The 13,605-nt window shown below is 44.5% G+C and overlaps 1 protein-coding gene across 12 annotated transcripts in view; it reads right to left on the reverse strand.

Annotated features, from left to right (window-relative positions):
- Nucleotides 1-13,605, reverse strand: part of PEAK1 (pseudopodium enriched atypical kinase 1) — a 346,647-nt gene that overhangs the window by 265,369 nt on the left and 67,673 nt on the right. For 8 of the 12 annotated variants that reach the window (XM_051834591.3, XM_051834581.3, XM_051834584.3 and 5 more), the window contains exon 2: nt 11,710-11,771. The exons of 2 other annotated variants lie outside the window; for them this stretch is intronic. The gene's annotated coding sequence lies outside the window, so the exon portion shown is untranslated. Of the gene's footprint in view, nt 1-11,444; nt 11,659-11,709; nt 11,772-12,648; nt 12,789-13,605 lie in introns of those variants that run through there. 2 more of the 12 variants (XM_089310834.1, XM_051834587.3) reach the window with 2 other exon arrangements.

Genomic DNA, 13,605 nt, shown 5'->3' on the forward strand with positions numbered 1-13,605 from the left:
GTTTGAATTTTCCTTTGAAATGGTTTCAACATCTTACCGATTTCCTAATAAATTAATAAGTTAAAATAAAATAGCTTACAAGTGTTCACTTTGTATCTGTAACACCACAATCAAATTCAACATCAGGGAGCCGGCGCTGTGGCGCAGAAGGTTAAGCTTCTGCCTACAGTGTCAGCATCTCATATGGGCGCCAATTCAAGTCTCAGCTGCTCCACTTCAATCCAGCTCCCTGCTAATGTGCCTGGGAAAGCACAGAAGATGGCCCAACTATTTGGGCACCTGTACACCACATGGGAGACCCAGAAGAAGCTCCTGGCTCCTGACTTCGGCCTGGCCCAGCCCCAGCTGTCACAGACCTTTGGGGTGTGAACCAATGGATACAAGACCTCTCTCTCTCTCTCTCTCTGTCTCTCTCTGTCTTTCTCTCTCTCTCCATATCTCTTTCAAATAAATAAATAAATAAATAAATCCTTAAAGAAAAATAACTCAACATCACACGTGTATGACAGAGGAAACTCTCAGCCATGGAAGGGGAGCACAATACTGCACAGGGAAGACTGGAAACTTTCCTCCTAAAATCAGGACCAGCCAAACACTCTGTTCTTGCAACTCCTATTCAATATCACAACTAGAGGGTCCGGTTAGTAAACTGAGGCAAAGAAAGAAACCAGAAATACAGATGGATCAGAAGCAAAATCAAGTGAACACACACACACATCATAGATACACAGTAAACTCAGAAAGAAAAACTACTAGAACTGTAGAATAAGGCCAACATGCAATATTTAATGCTGTTTTTATGTAGTAGCAATGAAAAACTAGAAATGAAATACTCTTTTTTAAAATATTTATTTATTATTTGTTTATTTGAAAGTCAGAGTTACACAGAGAGAGAAGGAGAGGCAGAGACAGACAGAGAGAGGTCTTCCATCCACTGGTTCACTTCCAAATTGACCGCAACGGCTAGAGCTATGCTGATCTGAAGCCAGGAGCCAGGGGCTTCTTCCAGGTCTCCCACATGGGTGCAGGGGCCCAAGGACTTGGGCCATCTTCTACTGCTTCCCCAGGCCATAGCAGAGAGCTGGTTCAGAAGTGGAGCAGCTGGGATTTGAAACAGCACCCATATGGGATGCCAGCACTGCAGGTGGTGGCTTTACCTGCTACGCCACAGTGCCAGCCCCTTGAAATACTTTTAAAGTGTTATTTAATAGTATCCAAAAAGCCTCAAATAATACAAGACCTATACACTGAAAAATAAAAAGTATAGCTCTGAGAAATTAAAGAAGAATTAAGGCAATGGAGAGAGAGACCATGTTTACAGGCTGCTAAAATGTCTACTCTCTTCAAATTAATCTATGGAATGAACAGTTCCAAGCAAAACTGTAACAGGCTTTTTATTGAACGTGAAACATTTATCCTAGAGTATATGTAGAAAAATCGATTCTAAAATTCATATGAAAACACAAAGGAATAGCCAGAACAAAACTTTAAAGCATAAAACTAGAGAACTTACACTACCAGACTACAACATTCATTTAAAAGCTACCATAATCAAGATGGTATGGTATTGGCAAAAGAGGGAAAAGATAAATCAGTGGAACAGGAGACAGAACTCACATTCACATACATATACGGAAAACTGACTTTTGGCAAAGTCATCAAAGCAATTCAGCAAAGAGAGACTTTTCAACACAATATCGCAGCAGGTGATATGCATTAAGAAAACTATGAGGGGCCAGAGCTATGGCGCAGTGGGTTGACGCCCTGGCCCTAAGCGCCAGCATCCCATTTGGGCGCCGGTTCTAGTCCAATCTGCTCCACTTCCAATCCAGCTCTCTGTTGTGGCCTGGGAAAGCAGTAGATGATGGCCCAAGTCCTTGGGCCCCTGTACCCGTGTGGGAGACCCAGAAATAGCTCCTGGCTCCTGGCTTTGCATTGGCACAGCTCCGGCCATTGCGGCCATCTGGGGAGTGAACCAGTGGATGGAAGACTTCTCCCTCCCTCCCTTCCTCCCTCCCTCTCTCTCTCTCTCTCTCTCTCTCGGTCTGTCCTCTCTCTGTGTAACTCTGACTTTCAAATAAGTAAATAAGTCTTTAAAAAAAAATAACTATGAACTTTTATTCTAACCTCATACCATACACAAGAATCACCTGAGATGGATCATCCCCTCAAACACAAACGCTAAAACAATATAGCTCCCCAGGAAAAGACACAAGAGATTATCTTCACAACCATTGGGTAAAGGTTTCTTAAACAGTCATAAAAATAAGCTGTAGAAGAAAAAATTAATAAATTTTATTTCATTACAATTTAGTTTCTGTTCACCAAAAGACACCATTGAGGAAACGAATAAGGCAAGATACAAACTAAGAGAAAACATTGACAATATCTGCCTCACGAGTTATGTCCAGAATGTATAAATGAACTCTTCTAATGCAGAAAGTAAAAAAAGAACTCAGCTTAACAACTGAGAGAAATCAGGACAGGGGTTCCCTTTGTTGAGGGGGAGAATGTACAGGAAGGAGTTTGAGGAAACTTAGGGGGTAATAAAAAGTTCTAAATTTTTTGCAGATTTTATTTATTTATTTGAGAGGTAGAGTTACAGATACAGAGAGGGAGAGACAGAGAGAAAGTTCCTCCATCTGTTGGTTCACTCCCTAAATGGTTGCAACGGCCAGAGCTGGGAGAAAGAAGCTTCTTCCAGGTCTCCCACGTGGGTGCAGGGGCCCAAGGACTTGGACCATCTTCTCCTGCTTTTCCAGGCCATAGCAGAGAGCTGGATCGGAAGTGGAGCAGCCGGGACTAGAACTGGCACCCATATGGGATGCCGGCACTGCAGGCAGAGGCTTAGCCCACTACATCACAGCGCCAGCCCCAGGTTCTAAATGTTTATAGGGGGATGGATTACATGAGGATATGCATTTATCAAACTTCATTGAACTATATATTTAAGATCTATGTTTTGTGTCATAAAACTGCACCTCAATTTTTAAAAGTTCTTAAAAGATCACATTTAGATACTACCTTAGATGACTAAACCAGCAAAATTAAGTCTGAAAATATCAAATATTGGGGAGGCTTTAAACCAACACGATCTCAGACAACGATGAAAGGGGGGTAAAATGGCACAACTCCTTTGAAAATAAACTTTGTGTTACTCTTTAACATCCATAAACATCTGAACTAGCAATGACAGGAATGTCATGAGGTATACCCCAAGAGACTCTCTCGCGGATGTATTACAACATTCATATATGTGAATATTTCTTGTATCACCACTGAAAACAGCAAACACTAAAAAACCGAATTCTTACCAATTAATCCCAGAAATAAACTGAGCAGGGGCCAGGGCTGTAGGGTAGCAGGTTAAGCTGCTCCATTTCCAATCCAGCTCCCTGATAATGCACCTGGGAAGGCAGCAGAGGATGGCCCAAGTGCTTGGGCCCCAGCACCCATGTGGGAGAACCAGATAGAGTTCTGGGCTCCTGGGTTCAGCCTGGCCCAGCCATGGCTGTTGCGGCCATGGGAAGTGAACCAGCTACTGATCTCTCTTTCTCTCTCTATAACTACCTTTCAAATAAATAAATAAAATCTTAAATAAAAAAAGAGAAAGAAATTGATCAGACTAACTAAGGGTATAATTTCCAAATATTTCAGTTATCTGTATGTGTTACACATAACCCAGTTTTAGTAAATCCATTACATCAATTATGCAATGTGTGTATATACAAATCTAAAATTAAGGCACAGAAAGAACTGTAAAGTTTTTTTTTATTTTTGTATTTTTAAAAGGTAGAATTTATTTATTCAACTTGCATAAGTGTTTCACATCACTGGCGATTAGGAAAATTCAACATAAAGATTGAAACTCACCAAAATACTAGTGATATAAATTATACTCCATACATAAAATATCCTTCAGATGTAAAAATGAAGTAGATCTATGTATATGCAAAAATCTCCAAGACATAGAAGTTTAAAAACCAACAGTGAATTCTCATGGACTAAAACAAACTGGAAATATGTTGTATGTACAATTTGCAAAAGCAGTCTGAAGGCAAATATAAACTGATGACGTCAGCCTTCCGAGCTCGGGATCTGAGGTGAAGGGGAGACTCACTGCCCACTGAGATGTATCTGGGCTGCCTGGACTTCTCACCAGGCACCTGTTCTACTTTCCCAGTTTCCAAGGAGAGAAGAAAGGGAAGAAGCCCTTCTGTGTTTCTGGAAGGAAAGCTCTCCATGCCCCGCACAGTTACACTTGACCGGGCTCACTCCCTCAACTGCCGGGCTCAGCCCCATTGCCTCCCACGGCACTGCCAACCACAGCACTGCCAACCCAGAGATCTCACCTTCTGCTCCAGAGGGAGAGGAAACTGAGCGTCTCCTGCTTCACACCCACACACCTCCCTCCAGCTGCACCACGGGCATCCGGCACTCTCTGTGCACCCCTATCTCTGCAGGGAGCCTGCTCTATTGTTTCCCTCTCCCCACTTCCACAGCCTTGCTCTTACCTGGTTCCTTCCCCCAATCCCCCACCCCCTGCCAGCTCCGTATGCTCAAGCCTCTGGTATTAACAAGTACCCTCTGTTCTCCTCCATCCTACACCTAAACTTACTCTTTCCAATCGGAGCTAAACTTCTCACAAGAGTAGTCTATATTCCCCGAAGGTCTCTTCACCTCCAGTTACTCCTCAATGTATCAGAATCTGGCTTCCGTCCCCAGTGCTACTGACACACACACACACACACACACACACACACACACACACGACACTCTCTTGCTAAGGTCACTAAAGATCTCTAAAGCATTTGACACTACTGATTATTGCCACCATTCCTAGAACTCTCTAATCCCTCTAATTATGTGATACCTTTCTGTCTTGGCTTTCTACTAAGTACAGGGGATTCAAGGGGAATGTGACAAGGTCCCTGACTTTAAGAAGCACAGAGGTTAAAAATAGAAGAAATATAAACAATCACAAGACAGTGAAAAAGTGCACACACGTTTTGAAATCAAGCAGTCTGACTTTATCACTCACCAGCTCTCAGGGGATAAAATTACAGCCTCTATCTTATAGGACTACTGTGAAGATTCAATGAAATACTAAGTATGGAGCCTGGCTCATACAGAAAGCTCCCAATAATGTTATAAATTTTCATGACAAAAACACTCAACAAACTAGAGATAAAAGGCAACTTCCTCAACCTAATAAACCCCACAGCTGACATCATACTTAGTGCTGAAATACTGAACGCGTTCCCCCAAGATCAGGCATAAGACAAGGACATCTGCTTTCATCACTTCCCTTCAATACTGTTCCAAAGGCTGAGCCAGGGCAGGATCCAGATGAGAGAGAAAGAAGTAAAACCACCACAAGTCAAAGACGGCACGATCTTACAAACTGAAAGAATCCGAAATAATCTATTAGCAACAAAGAGAATGAACGTGTTCAGCCCTAGCAATGAATAATCAAAAAGTATAAAAAGTAATTTATAATACTATGAAAAATGATGAAGTACAGAGGATTAAACTTAACAAAAGAACCATAAGACATACACTGAAAATTAGAAAACATCACTGAAAAAGATTTTTAAAAAGATCTAAACAAATGGAAAAAGTATGCGATGTTTAGATTGAAAGACTACTATAAAGATTTCAAATTGATTTAAAAATTTATGACTCAGATCCAACACAACCAAAATCTCAGCTGGATTTTTTTTTTTTTGTAGCAACTGACAAGCTGATCCTAAAATTCATATGGAGATACAAGAAATTGAAAAGAGGCAACACAATCTTGAATAAAATTGGAGAACTTACTGAAACCAATTTCAAAACTAAACAGCACAGTGTGGTACTGGCATAAGGATAGCCATAAAAATCAACAAGATAGAAGTAAAAGTACAGAAATAAACCCTTACACTTATGATCAACTGCCTACCAAGAGAATCCAGTGATCTGGGACAACTGAAGATACACTCACAAATGAATGCAGTTAAATCCCTACATCCACCATTTAAAAAGTTAACTCAAAATTTAAAAACAATAACACCTTAAGAGAAAGAGTAATTTTTAAATTTTAAACATTTTTAAAATTTACTTTATTTGAAAGGCAGGCAGAGTATGTATGTTCTCATCTGTTGATTTACTTCCCAAATACCCCAACAACTGAGGCTGGGCCAGGTCAAAACTGGGAGCAAAAGCTCATGTGGATGACAGGGACCCAAGTACTTGAAGCATCACCTGCTGCCTCCCACTGCAATTGGGAGCCAGATCCAAGACCTGAACCCAGGCGTTCTGATACAGAATGTCGGCATCCCAGCCGGTTTTCACTGCTATCGCCAAACAGCAGCCCGGAAAGCAACTCTGCTTTGTTTTGTTTTGGAGATTTGTCTATTTATTTGAAAGTAAGAGTTAGAGACAGAGACAGAGAGAAGGAGGTCTTCCATTCACTGATTAACTACCAAAACAGCTGCAATGGCCAGGGCTGAGGCAGGCTGAAGCCAGGAGCTTCACCCAGGCCTCCCACATGGGTGGCAGGGGCCCAAGCATTTAGACCATCTTCCACTGCTTTCCCCAGGACATTAGCAGGGAGCTGGGTGGGAAGTGGATCAGCTGGGACTAGAACCAGTGTCCATATGGGATGTTAGTGTCACAGGCGGTGGCTTTACCTGCTACATCACAATGCTTACTCCGAGAATAATTCTTTATGACCTTGAATCAGGAAGTTGTTACTCAGATATATCAGAAGCAAAAGCAATAAAAAGAAAAATAGATAAAATTAAAAACTCTTTGCGCTTCAAAGGATAGTATCAAGAAAGTAAAACAACAACCCACAGAATGGAAGAAAATATTTGCAAACTGTATATCTTAAAAAGATGTGTATCCAGAAAAAATACATAAAATGTAGATCTATATTTCTATATTTCTATTATGTATAAATATGACACAAAGCTATATAGTATATATAGATAACACCTAATTCGAAAAGGGACAACGGGGACACATTGTGGCGTAATGGGTGGGGCAGCCACCTGCAGTGGCGGCATCCCATATGGCCACTGGTTCAAGTCCCAGCTGCTCCACTTCTGACCCAGCTCTCTGCTGTGGCCTGGGAAGGCAGTGGAAGATGACCCAAGTCCTTGGGCCCCTGCACCTGCCTGGGAGACCCAGAAGAGGCTCCAGGCTCCTGGCTTCGGATTGGTGCATCTCCAGCAGTGCGGGCCAATTGGGGAGTGAACCAGCAGATGAAGGACCTCTCTCTCTCTCTCTCTGCCTCTCCTTCTCTGTCTGTGTAACTCTGACTTTCAAATAAATAAATCTCAAAAAAAAAATGGACAAAGTAAACAAAAATGATTTAAGTGTTTCACCAAAGAAAATGTTCAAATGGCCAATAAATATACGAAAAGATTTTATACATCCTCAGTAACTCAGGAAATAAGTTGAAACCACAAGATTTACATCCACTGGAGGTGGCAATAATAAACAAAACAAAACTGGACAATGGCAACTGTTGCAAGTGTTTGAGGAACTGGAACCCTCAGACATTGCAGGTGGGAATGTAAAATGCATACGTTTCTTCGGAAAATAGTTTCACAGTTCCATAAAATGTTAAATATGGGAGCTATGGAATAATCCAGCAAGTCACACTAAGAGAAATGAGAACATATTTCATGCACAAAAACTTGTACACAAGGTACGGGCATTAGCCTAGCAATCCTGGTAAAGACACCTGTGTCCCACATTGGCGTCCTGGGATTCAGTTCCTGCTCCAGCTCCTGACTCCAGCTTCCTGCCAACGCAGAAGCCGTGACGGCTCAAAATGCTAGGACCCTGCCACCCACGTGGGAAACCTGCATTGAGTTCCTAGCTCCTGGTTTCAGCCTCTGTCCAGTTGTAGTCACTGTGGACACTTGGGGAAGGAGATAAGAGCGCTCTGATTAACTGTCTCTGTGTGTCTCTCAGTGAGCAGATAATTAAATAAAATCCTTACACTGAAATCATTTAAAAAGTGTATGAGGTCAGCGCCACGGCTCACTAGGCTAATCCTCCGCCTTGCAGCGCCGGCACACCGGGTTCTAGTCCCGGTCGGGGCGCCGGCCGAATTCTGTCCCGGTTGCCCCTCTTCCAGGCCACCTCTCTGCTGTGGCCCGGGAGTGCAGTGGAGGATGACCCAAGTGCTTGGGCCCTGCACCCCATGGGAGACCAGGAGAAGTACCTGGCTCCTGCCATCGGATCAGCGCAGTGCACTGGCCACAGCGCGCCGGCCGCGGCGGCCATTGGAAGGTGAACCAACGGCAAAAGGAAGACCTTTCTCTCTGTCTCTCTCTCTGTCCACTCTGCCTGTCAAAAAATAAAAAAATAAAAAAAACTGTATGCAAATAAATATGTTTATAGCAGTGTTTCCAGGATAGACAAAAATGTAAACAAATATCTGTCAACTAATGAGTTTAACTAAAATATGAGATATATATATATATATATATATAAAATGAGAAATCCAAATCCTGATCAATTGAAAAAACAAGAAACTACATTTGATTTCTTTCAACCTGACCATAAACTCTTACAGAGGCTTTCCCTTGGAAGCCTCACGGGGGAAAGCGGCGGCTGCACGCCAGCTCGGTGCACAGCGATGGCCTGCAATGAGACGAGGGACTTGAGGACTCAGGCCCCTGTGGCCGCCACGCTCGAGTGCAGCTGCGCTCAGAGTCCAGGGCCACAGTCACAAGTCTCCGATACACGCTACAACACGGATGAGCTTTAAAAACACCGTGCTAAGGGAACACAATTAGTCGCCGAGACCACTTACCGGCTGATTCCACTAGGGGAAACGTCCGGCACGGGCAGACCTACAGACAGAATGTAGACCTGCTGCTGGCGGACCGAGGGGAGGGAGGAATCAAGGGTGACTGCCGATGAGAACTTTTAAGAAATGAGGAAAATATTCCCCAGATTGTGGTGACGGCTGCACATCTCTGTAAATACAATAAAAACCACAGCATTCTACATTTTGAATGGGTGCATTTTATAGAATTTAACTTATTTCTCAATAAAGATGTAACATGAACTAAACAATGTTAGTTCATATCACATTTAGAGCACAGCAAGATGGAAAAATGAGAAAAGAACAGACTAAAATGCTCTGTAAAAGATTTTTCTTTTTTTTTTTTTTTTTTTTTTTTTTTGACAGGCAGAGTGGACAGTGAGAGAGAGAGAGACAGAGAGAAAGGTCTTCCTTTGCCGTTGGTTCACCCTCCAATGGCCGCCGCGGCCGGCGCGCTGCGGCCGGCGCACCGCGCTGATCCGATGGCAGGAGCCAGGAGCCAGGTGCTTTTCCTGGTCTCCCATGGGGTGCAGGGCCCAAGCACCTGAGCCATCCTCCACTGCACTCCCTGGCCACAGCAGAGAGGTGGCCTGGAAGAGGGGCAACCAGGACAGAATCCGGCGCCCCGACCGGGACTAGAACCCGGTGTGCCGGCGCCGCTAGGCGGAGGATTAGCCTAGTGAGCCGCGGCGCCGGCCACTGTAAAAGATTTTTCAAAATATCCATCTAGCAATGTGGAGATACTGAAGGGTTCTGAGAAGTGAGCTAATATGTTGGCATCTAGCAAAAACAAACAAACAAATACAAAAACTGTTGTCAGTGACAAGAATGGCTTAGAGAATAGCTGGGGGCCAGCATTGTGTTGTAGGGGGTAAAGCAGACACCTGCAACACTGGCATCCAATGTGGGTGCTGGTTCAATACCCACCTGCTCCACCTCTGATCCTATTAATGTGCCTGGGAAAGCAGCAGAAGGTGGCCCAAGTGCATGGGCCCCTATACCTTTGTGGGAGATGTGGAAGAAGCTGTGGGCTCCTTGCTTGGACCTGGCCCAGCCCTGGCTGCTGTGGACTTTTGGGGAGTGAATCAGAGAATGGAAGATCTCTCTCTCTCTCTCTCTCCTCTCTCTGTAACTCTGTTTCAAGCAGATAAATACATTTTTTAAGGGGGGGGGGGGAGAAAGAGAAAGAGAGAGAGAAACACAGCTGGACTCAAGGTGGAAAGACCAGATAAGACATTTAGAATTGTCCACTGAAAAAAATTAAAACATGAAGAGAACCTAAGACAGGTAAGAAAAGGCAAAATGCTATGATTCAACCTTTAGAATGGAATGCTATTTATAGAAGCTTTCTACAGAAATCAACTTTAACATACCAATAGATATGTCCTTATTACATAACACACACACACACACACACACACCCCACCCCAGACAGAGGGAGCTACAGAACGTCATCAAGGCCAGGACAGCAGAGTGGTAGAAAACCCCTGGTAACTGGCACCCTGACGGTTAGCAGATGCTTCAGTCTAGGACTTCGCTAACAGAGACTTTGTCTTCAATAACTTCAGTGTATGAGGCCTGTATCTTTCTCAGCTACATGTTACAGAACACAAGCACGAGCTACATTTTTTAGTATAAAAAACAATGGAAAGATTCACTCAGGAGTATTTTATAGCTAAACCAGCTTCATTTCTTTCAATTAAATATCCCACAGACTAACAGTAAGCCTGACATATACGCAGTTCTGTGATAAATACTTGCTTCCTACTAAAACACCCAGAGGAAAAGACATTTGGTGCTGCCTTAATCTTTTCAGAAACAATTTTTTCTTGAAATAAAATTGTAAAGTATGATACTCGTATTTTTAGGGTTTTGTCCACAGTTCCCAATTCAAACTCCTTCCTCAAGGCAGGACATAGAAAAAATTTCTATTCCCCAAGGCAGGTGAAAGAAACCCTACTCATCATTCTACATAGCAGGTCATAAGACCCTCCTCATTCCAGAGGGGTCCTGCCCTGTGCCCGCGGAACTATTAATGATCACCCTCAAGTAAGGAAGTCTCCATAAAAACCTTAAAGGGCAGGGTTTGGAGAGCTTCGGGACTGCTGAACACATACGAGCTCCTGGAGGGTGGCAGGCAAACTCGGCACCCCTCTGCCACACCTCGCTCCAGGCATCTCTCCAAATGCATCTTTTTAGTGAATTTCATAAAAAAACAAGCAAATATAAAAAAGTGTTTCCCGAAGTTCTGTGAGCTGCTTCTGCAAATTTACCACACCTGAGGAGGGGGCTGTGCGAATCCCAGTTTATTTAACAGTCAGAAGTACAGCTGTAACAACTTGCGGCTTGCAACAAATGTCTGAGATGTGGGGGCTGGGGCAGCAGTCCTGGGGACTGAGCTGCGGGAGCTGACCCTAGCTCCAGGTGTACAATGTCCGAATCAAGCTGAATTAGAGGACACCAGCTCACGTCTGCTGCTGGGCAGAAATCCCCACACCTTTCGAGATCACAGGCGTGAACTGCATTGTGAGTCATAGTAGGATGAATGGAGTTTAGGTTTTAGTTTTCCTACACAAAATATGTGTTAAAAGGCAAGGGCATGCATAAAACATCTCACCTTGGGGCCGGCGCTGTGGCATAGCAGGTAAAGCTGTTGCCTGCGGTGCCGGCATCCCATATGGACGCTGGTTCGAGACCTGGCAGCTCCATTTCCGATCCAGCTCTCTGCTATGGCCTGGGAAAGCAATAGATGGCCCAGTCCTTGGGCCCCTGCACCCATGTGGGAGACCCGGAAGAAGCTCCTGGCTCCTGGCTTCAGATCTGTCTGTGTAACTCTGACTTTCAAGTAAATACATAAATCTTTAAAAAAAAAAAAATCTCACCTTGGATTTCCGCACGAACCACAAAAATATGTCTACAGCGTAAGTTCAGCTTAGGTGGATACCTGAATTGGAAAAAAAGAAAAAGAAAAATGCATGGTCAACATGATGTCTTAGAGGGAATTTACTTCTATCAGTAGAACCCTAGCTTGATCTTTTACCCCCAAAATTTCTGTGTTCAAGTTGTTCTCTAGAAATCTATAGAATGTCAAGAATTAAACTTCTGCCAGGAGCTGGTGCTGGGGCGGAGCAGGTAAAGCCTCCGCCTGCAGTGCCAGCATCCCATATGGGAACCTGTTCAGGTCCCGGCTGCTTCACTTCCTATCCAGCTCTCTGCTGTGGCCTGGGAAAGCAGTGGAAGATGCCCCAAGTGCTTGGGCTCCTGCACCCGCATGGGGGACCTGGAAGAAGCTCCTGGTTCCCAGCTTCAGATCAGCCCAGCTCCAGCTGTTGTGGCCATTTGGGGAGTGAACCAGCAAATGGAAGACCTCTCTCTCTGCTTCTGCCCCTCTGTATCTGCCTTTCAAATAAATAAATAAATCTTAAAAAAAAAAAAAAAAAAAAACCTTCTGCCAGACTTTCTACTGCCTCTGTTTAACATTAATGATGATTCTTAAAATAAAAAAAAAGTATCAAGAACACATGTTACACACTACATTGACAAGAGGGGAAAAGTCAACTCCCTTCACCCGCTCGGTTCCTGGGAGGAAAGCTCTTCTCGACAAGCCTGTACTCCTATACCACCATCCCGACTGCCTGCCTCACAAAACACACAGAGCTTCAGAGCTGGAAGACACGGAAGTAAATCGGGAGCACACGTCTATGGAGCCTAAGTAAAAGGGAAAATCAAATGAAACTGGCTGATGAATATGAAAAATGTTTCTCTGCTTTGGCAAAAAAATAAATAAATAAAATGCAATGCAGGCCGGCGCCGCAGCTCACTTGGCTAATCCTCCGCCTTGCAGCGCCGGCACACCGGGTTCTAGTTCCAGTTGGGGCGCTGGATTCTGTCCCAATTGCTCCTCTTCCAGGCCAGCTCTCTGCTGTGGCCAGGGAGTGCAGTGGAGGATGGCCCAGGTGCTTGGGCCCTGCACCCGCATGGGAGACCAGGAGAAGCACCTGGCTACGGGCTTCAGATCAGTGCATCGCGCCAGCCACAGCGGCCATTTGGGGGATGAACCAATGGAAAAGGAAGACCTTTCTCTCTCTCTCACTGTCTAACTCTGCCTGTCAAAAAAAAAAAAAAAAAAAAGCAATGCCATCTTTCCTAATGAAATTCAGAGTTGTTTTCGAAAAAAAAAAAAAAAAAAGCTCGTTATTAGCACTGCTCCACTTCTCCTTAGCAGACTCAAACCCTCTTCCAATTTAGGCATGTCTTTTTTTTTTTTTTTTAATTTTTTTGACAGGCACAGTGGACAGTGAGAGAGAGAGTCAGAGAGAAAGGCCTTCCTTTGCTGTTGGTTCATCCCACAATGGTTGCTGAGGCCGGCACACCGCGCTGATCCGAAGGCAGGAGCCAGGTGCCTCTCCTGGTCTCCCATGGGGTGCAGGGCCCAAGCACTTGGGCCATCCTCCACTTCACTCCCGGACCACAGCAGAGAGCTGACCTGGAAGAGGGGCAACCAGGACAGAATCCGGCGCCCCAACCAGGACTAGAACCCGGTGTGCCGGCGCCGCAGGTGGAGGATTAGCCTAGTGAGCCGCGGCGCTGGCCTAGGCATGTCTTTGTGATGTGCTTGAGCCACTGAGATGTGCAAAGATGTGAAGAGACATTCCCAGGCATGAGCTTTAGGCACCAGCAGGAAGTGCAGGCCTACACACTGCTCCAGGGATTACGGAAGCCAGTGATTAGCTGCACCTCTGGGTAGGCCGTTCACTACTGAGTCGGAGGAGTAAGGA

The sequence above is a fragment of the Oryctolagus cuniculus genome, chromosome 12 (assembly GCF_051225735.1).
Source record: "Oryctolagus cuniculus isolate XC-2025 breed Fujian yellow rabbit chromosome 12, ASM5122573v1, whole genome shotgun sequence".
Lineage (NCBI taxonomy): Eukaryota > Metazoa > Chordata > Mammalia > Lagomorpha > Leporidae > Oryctolagus > Oryctolagus cuniculus.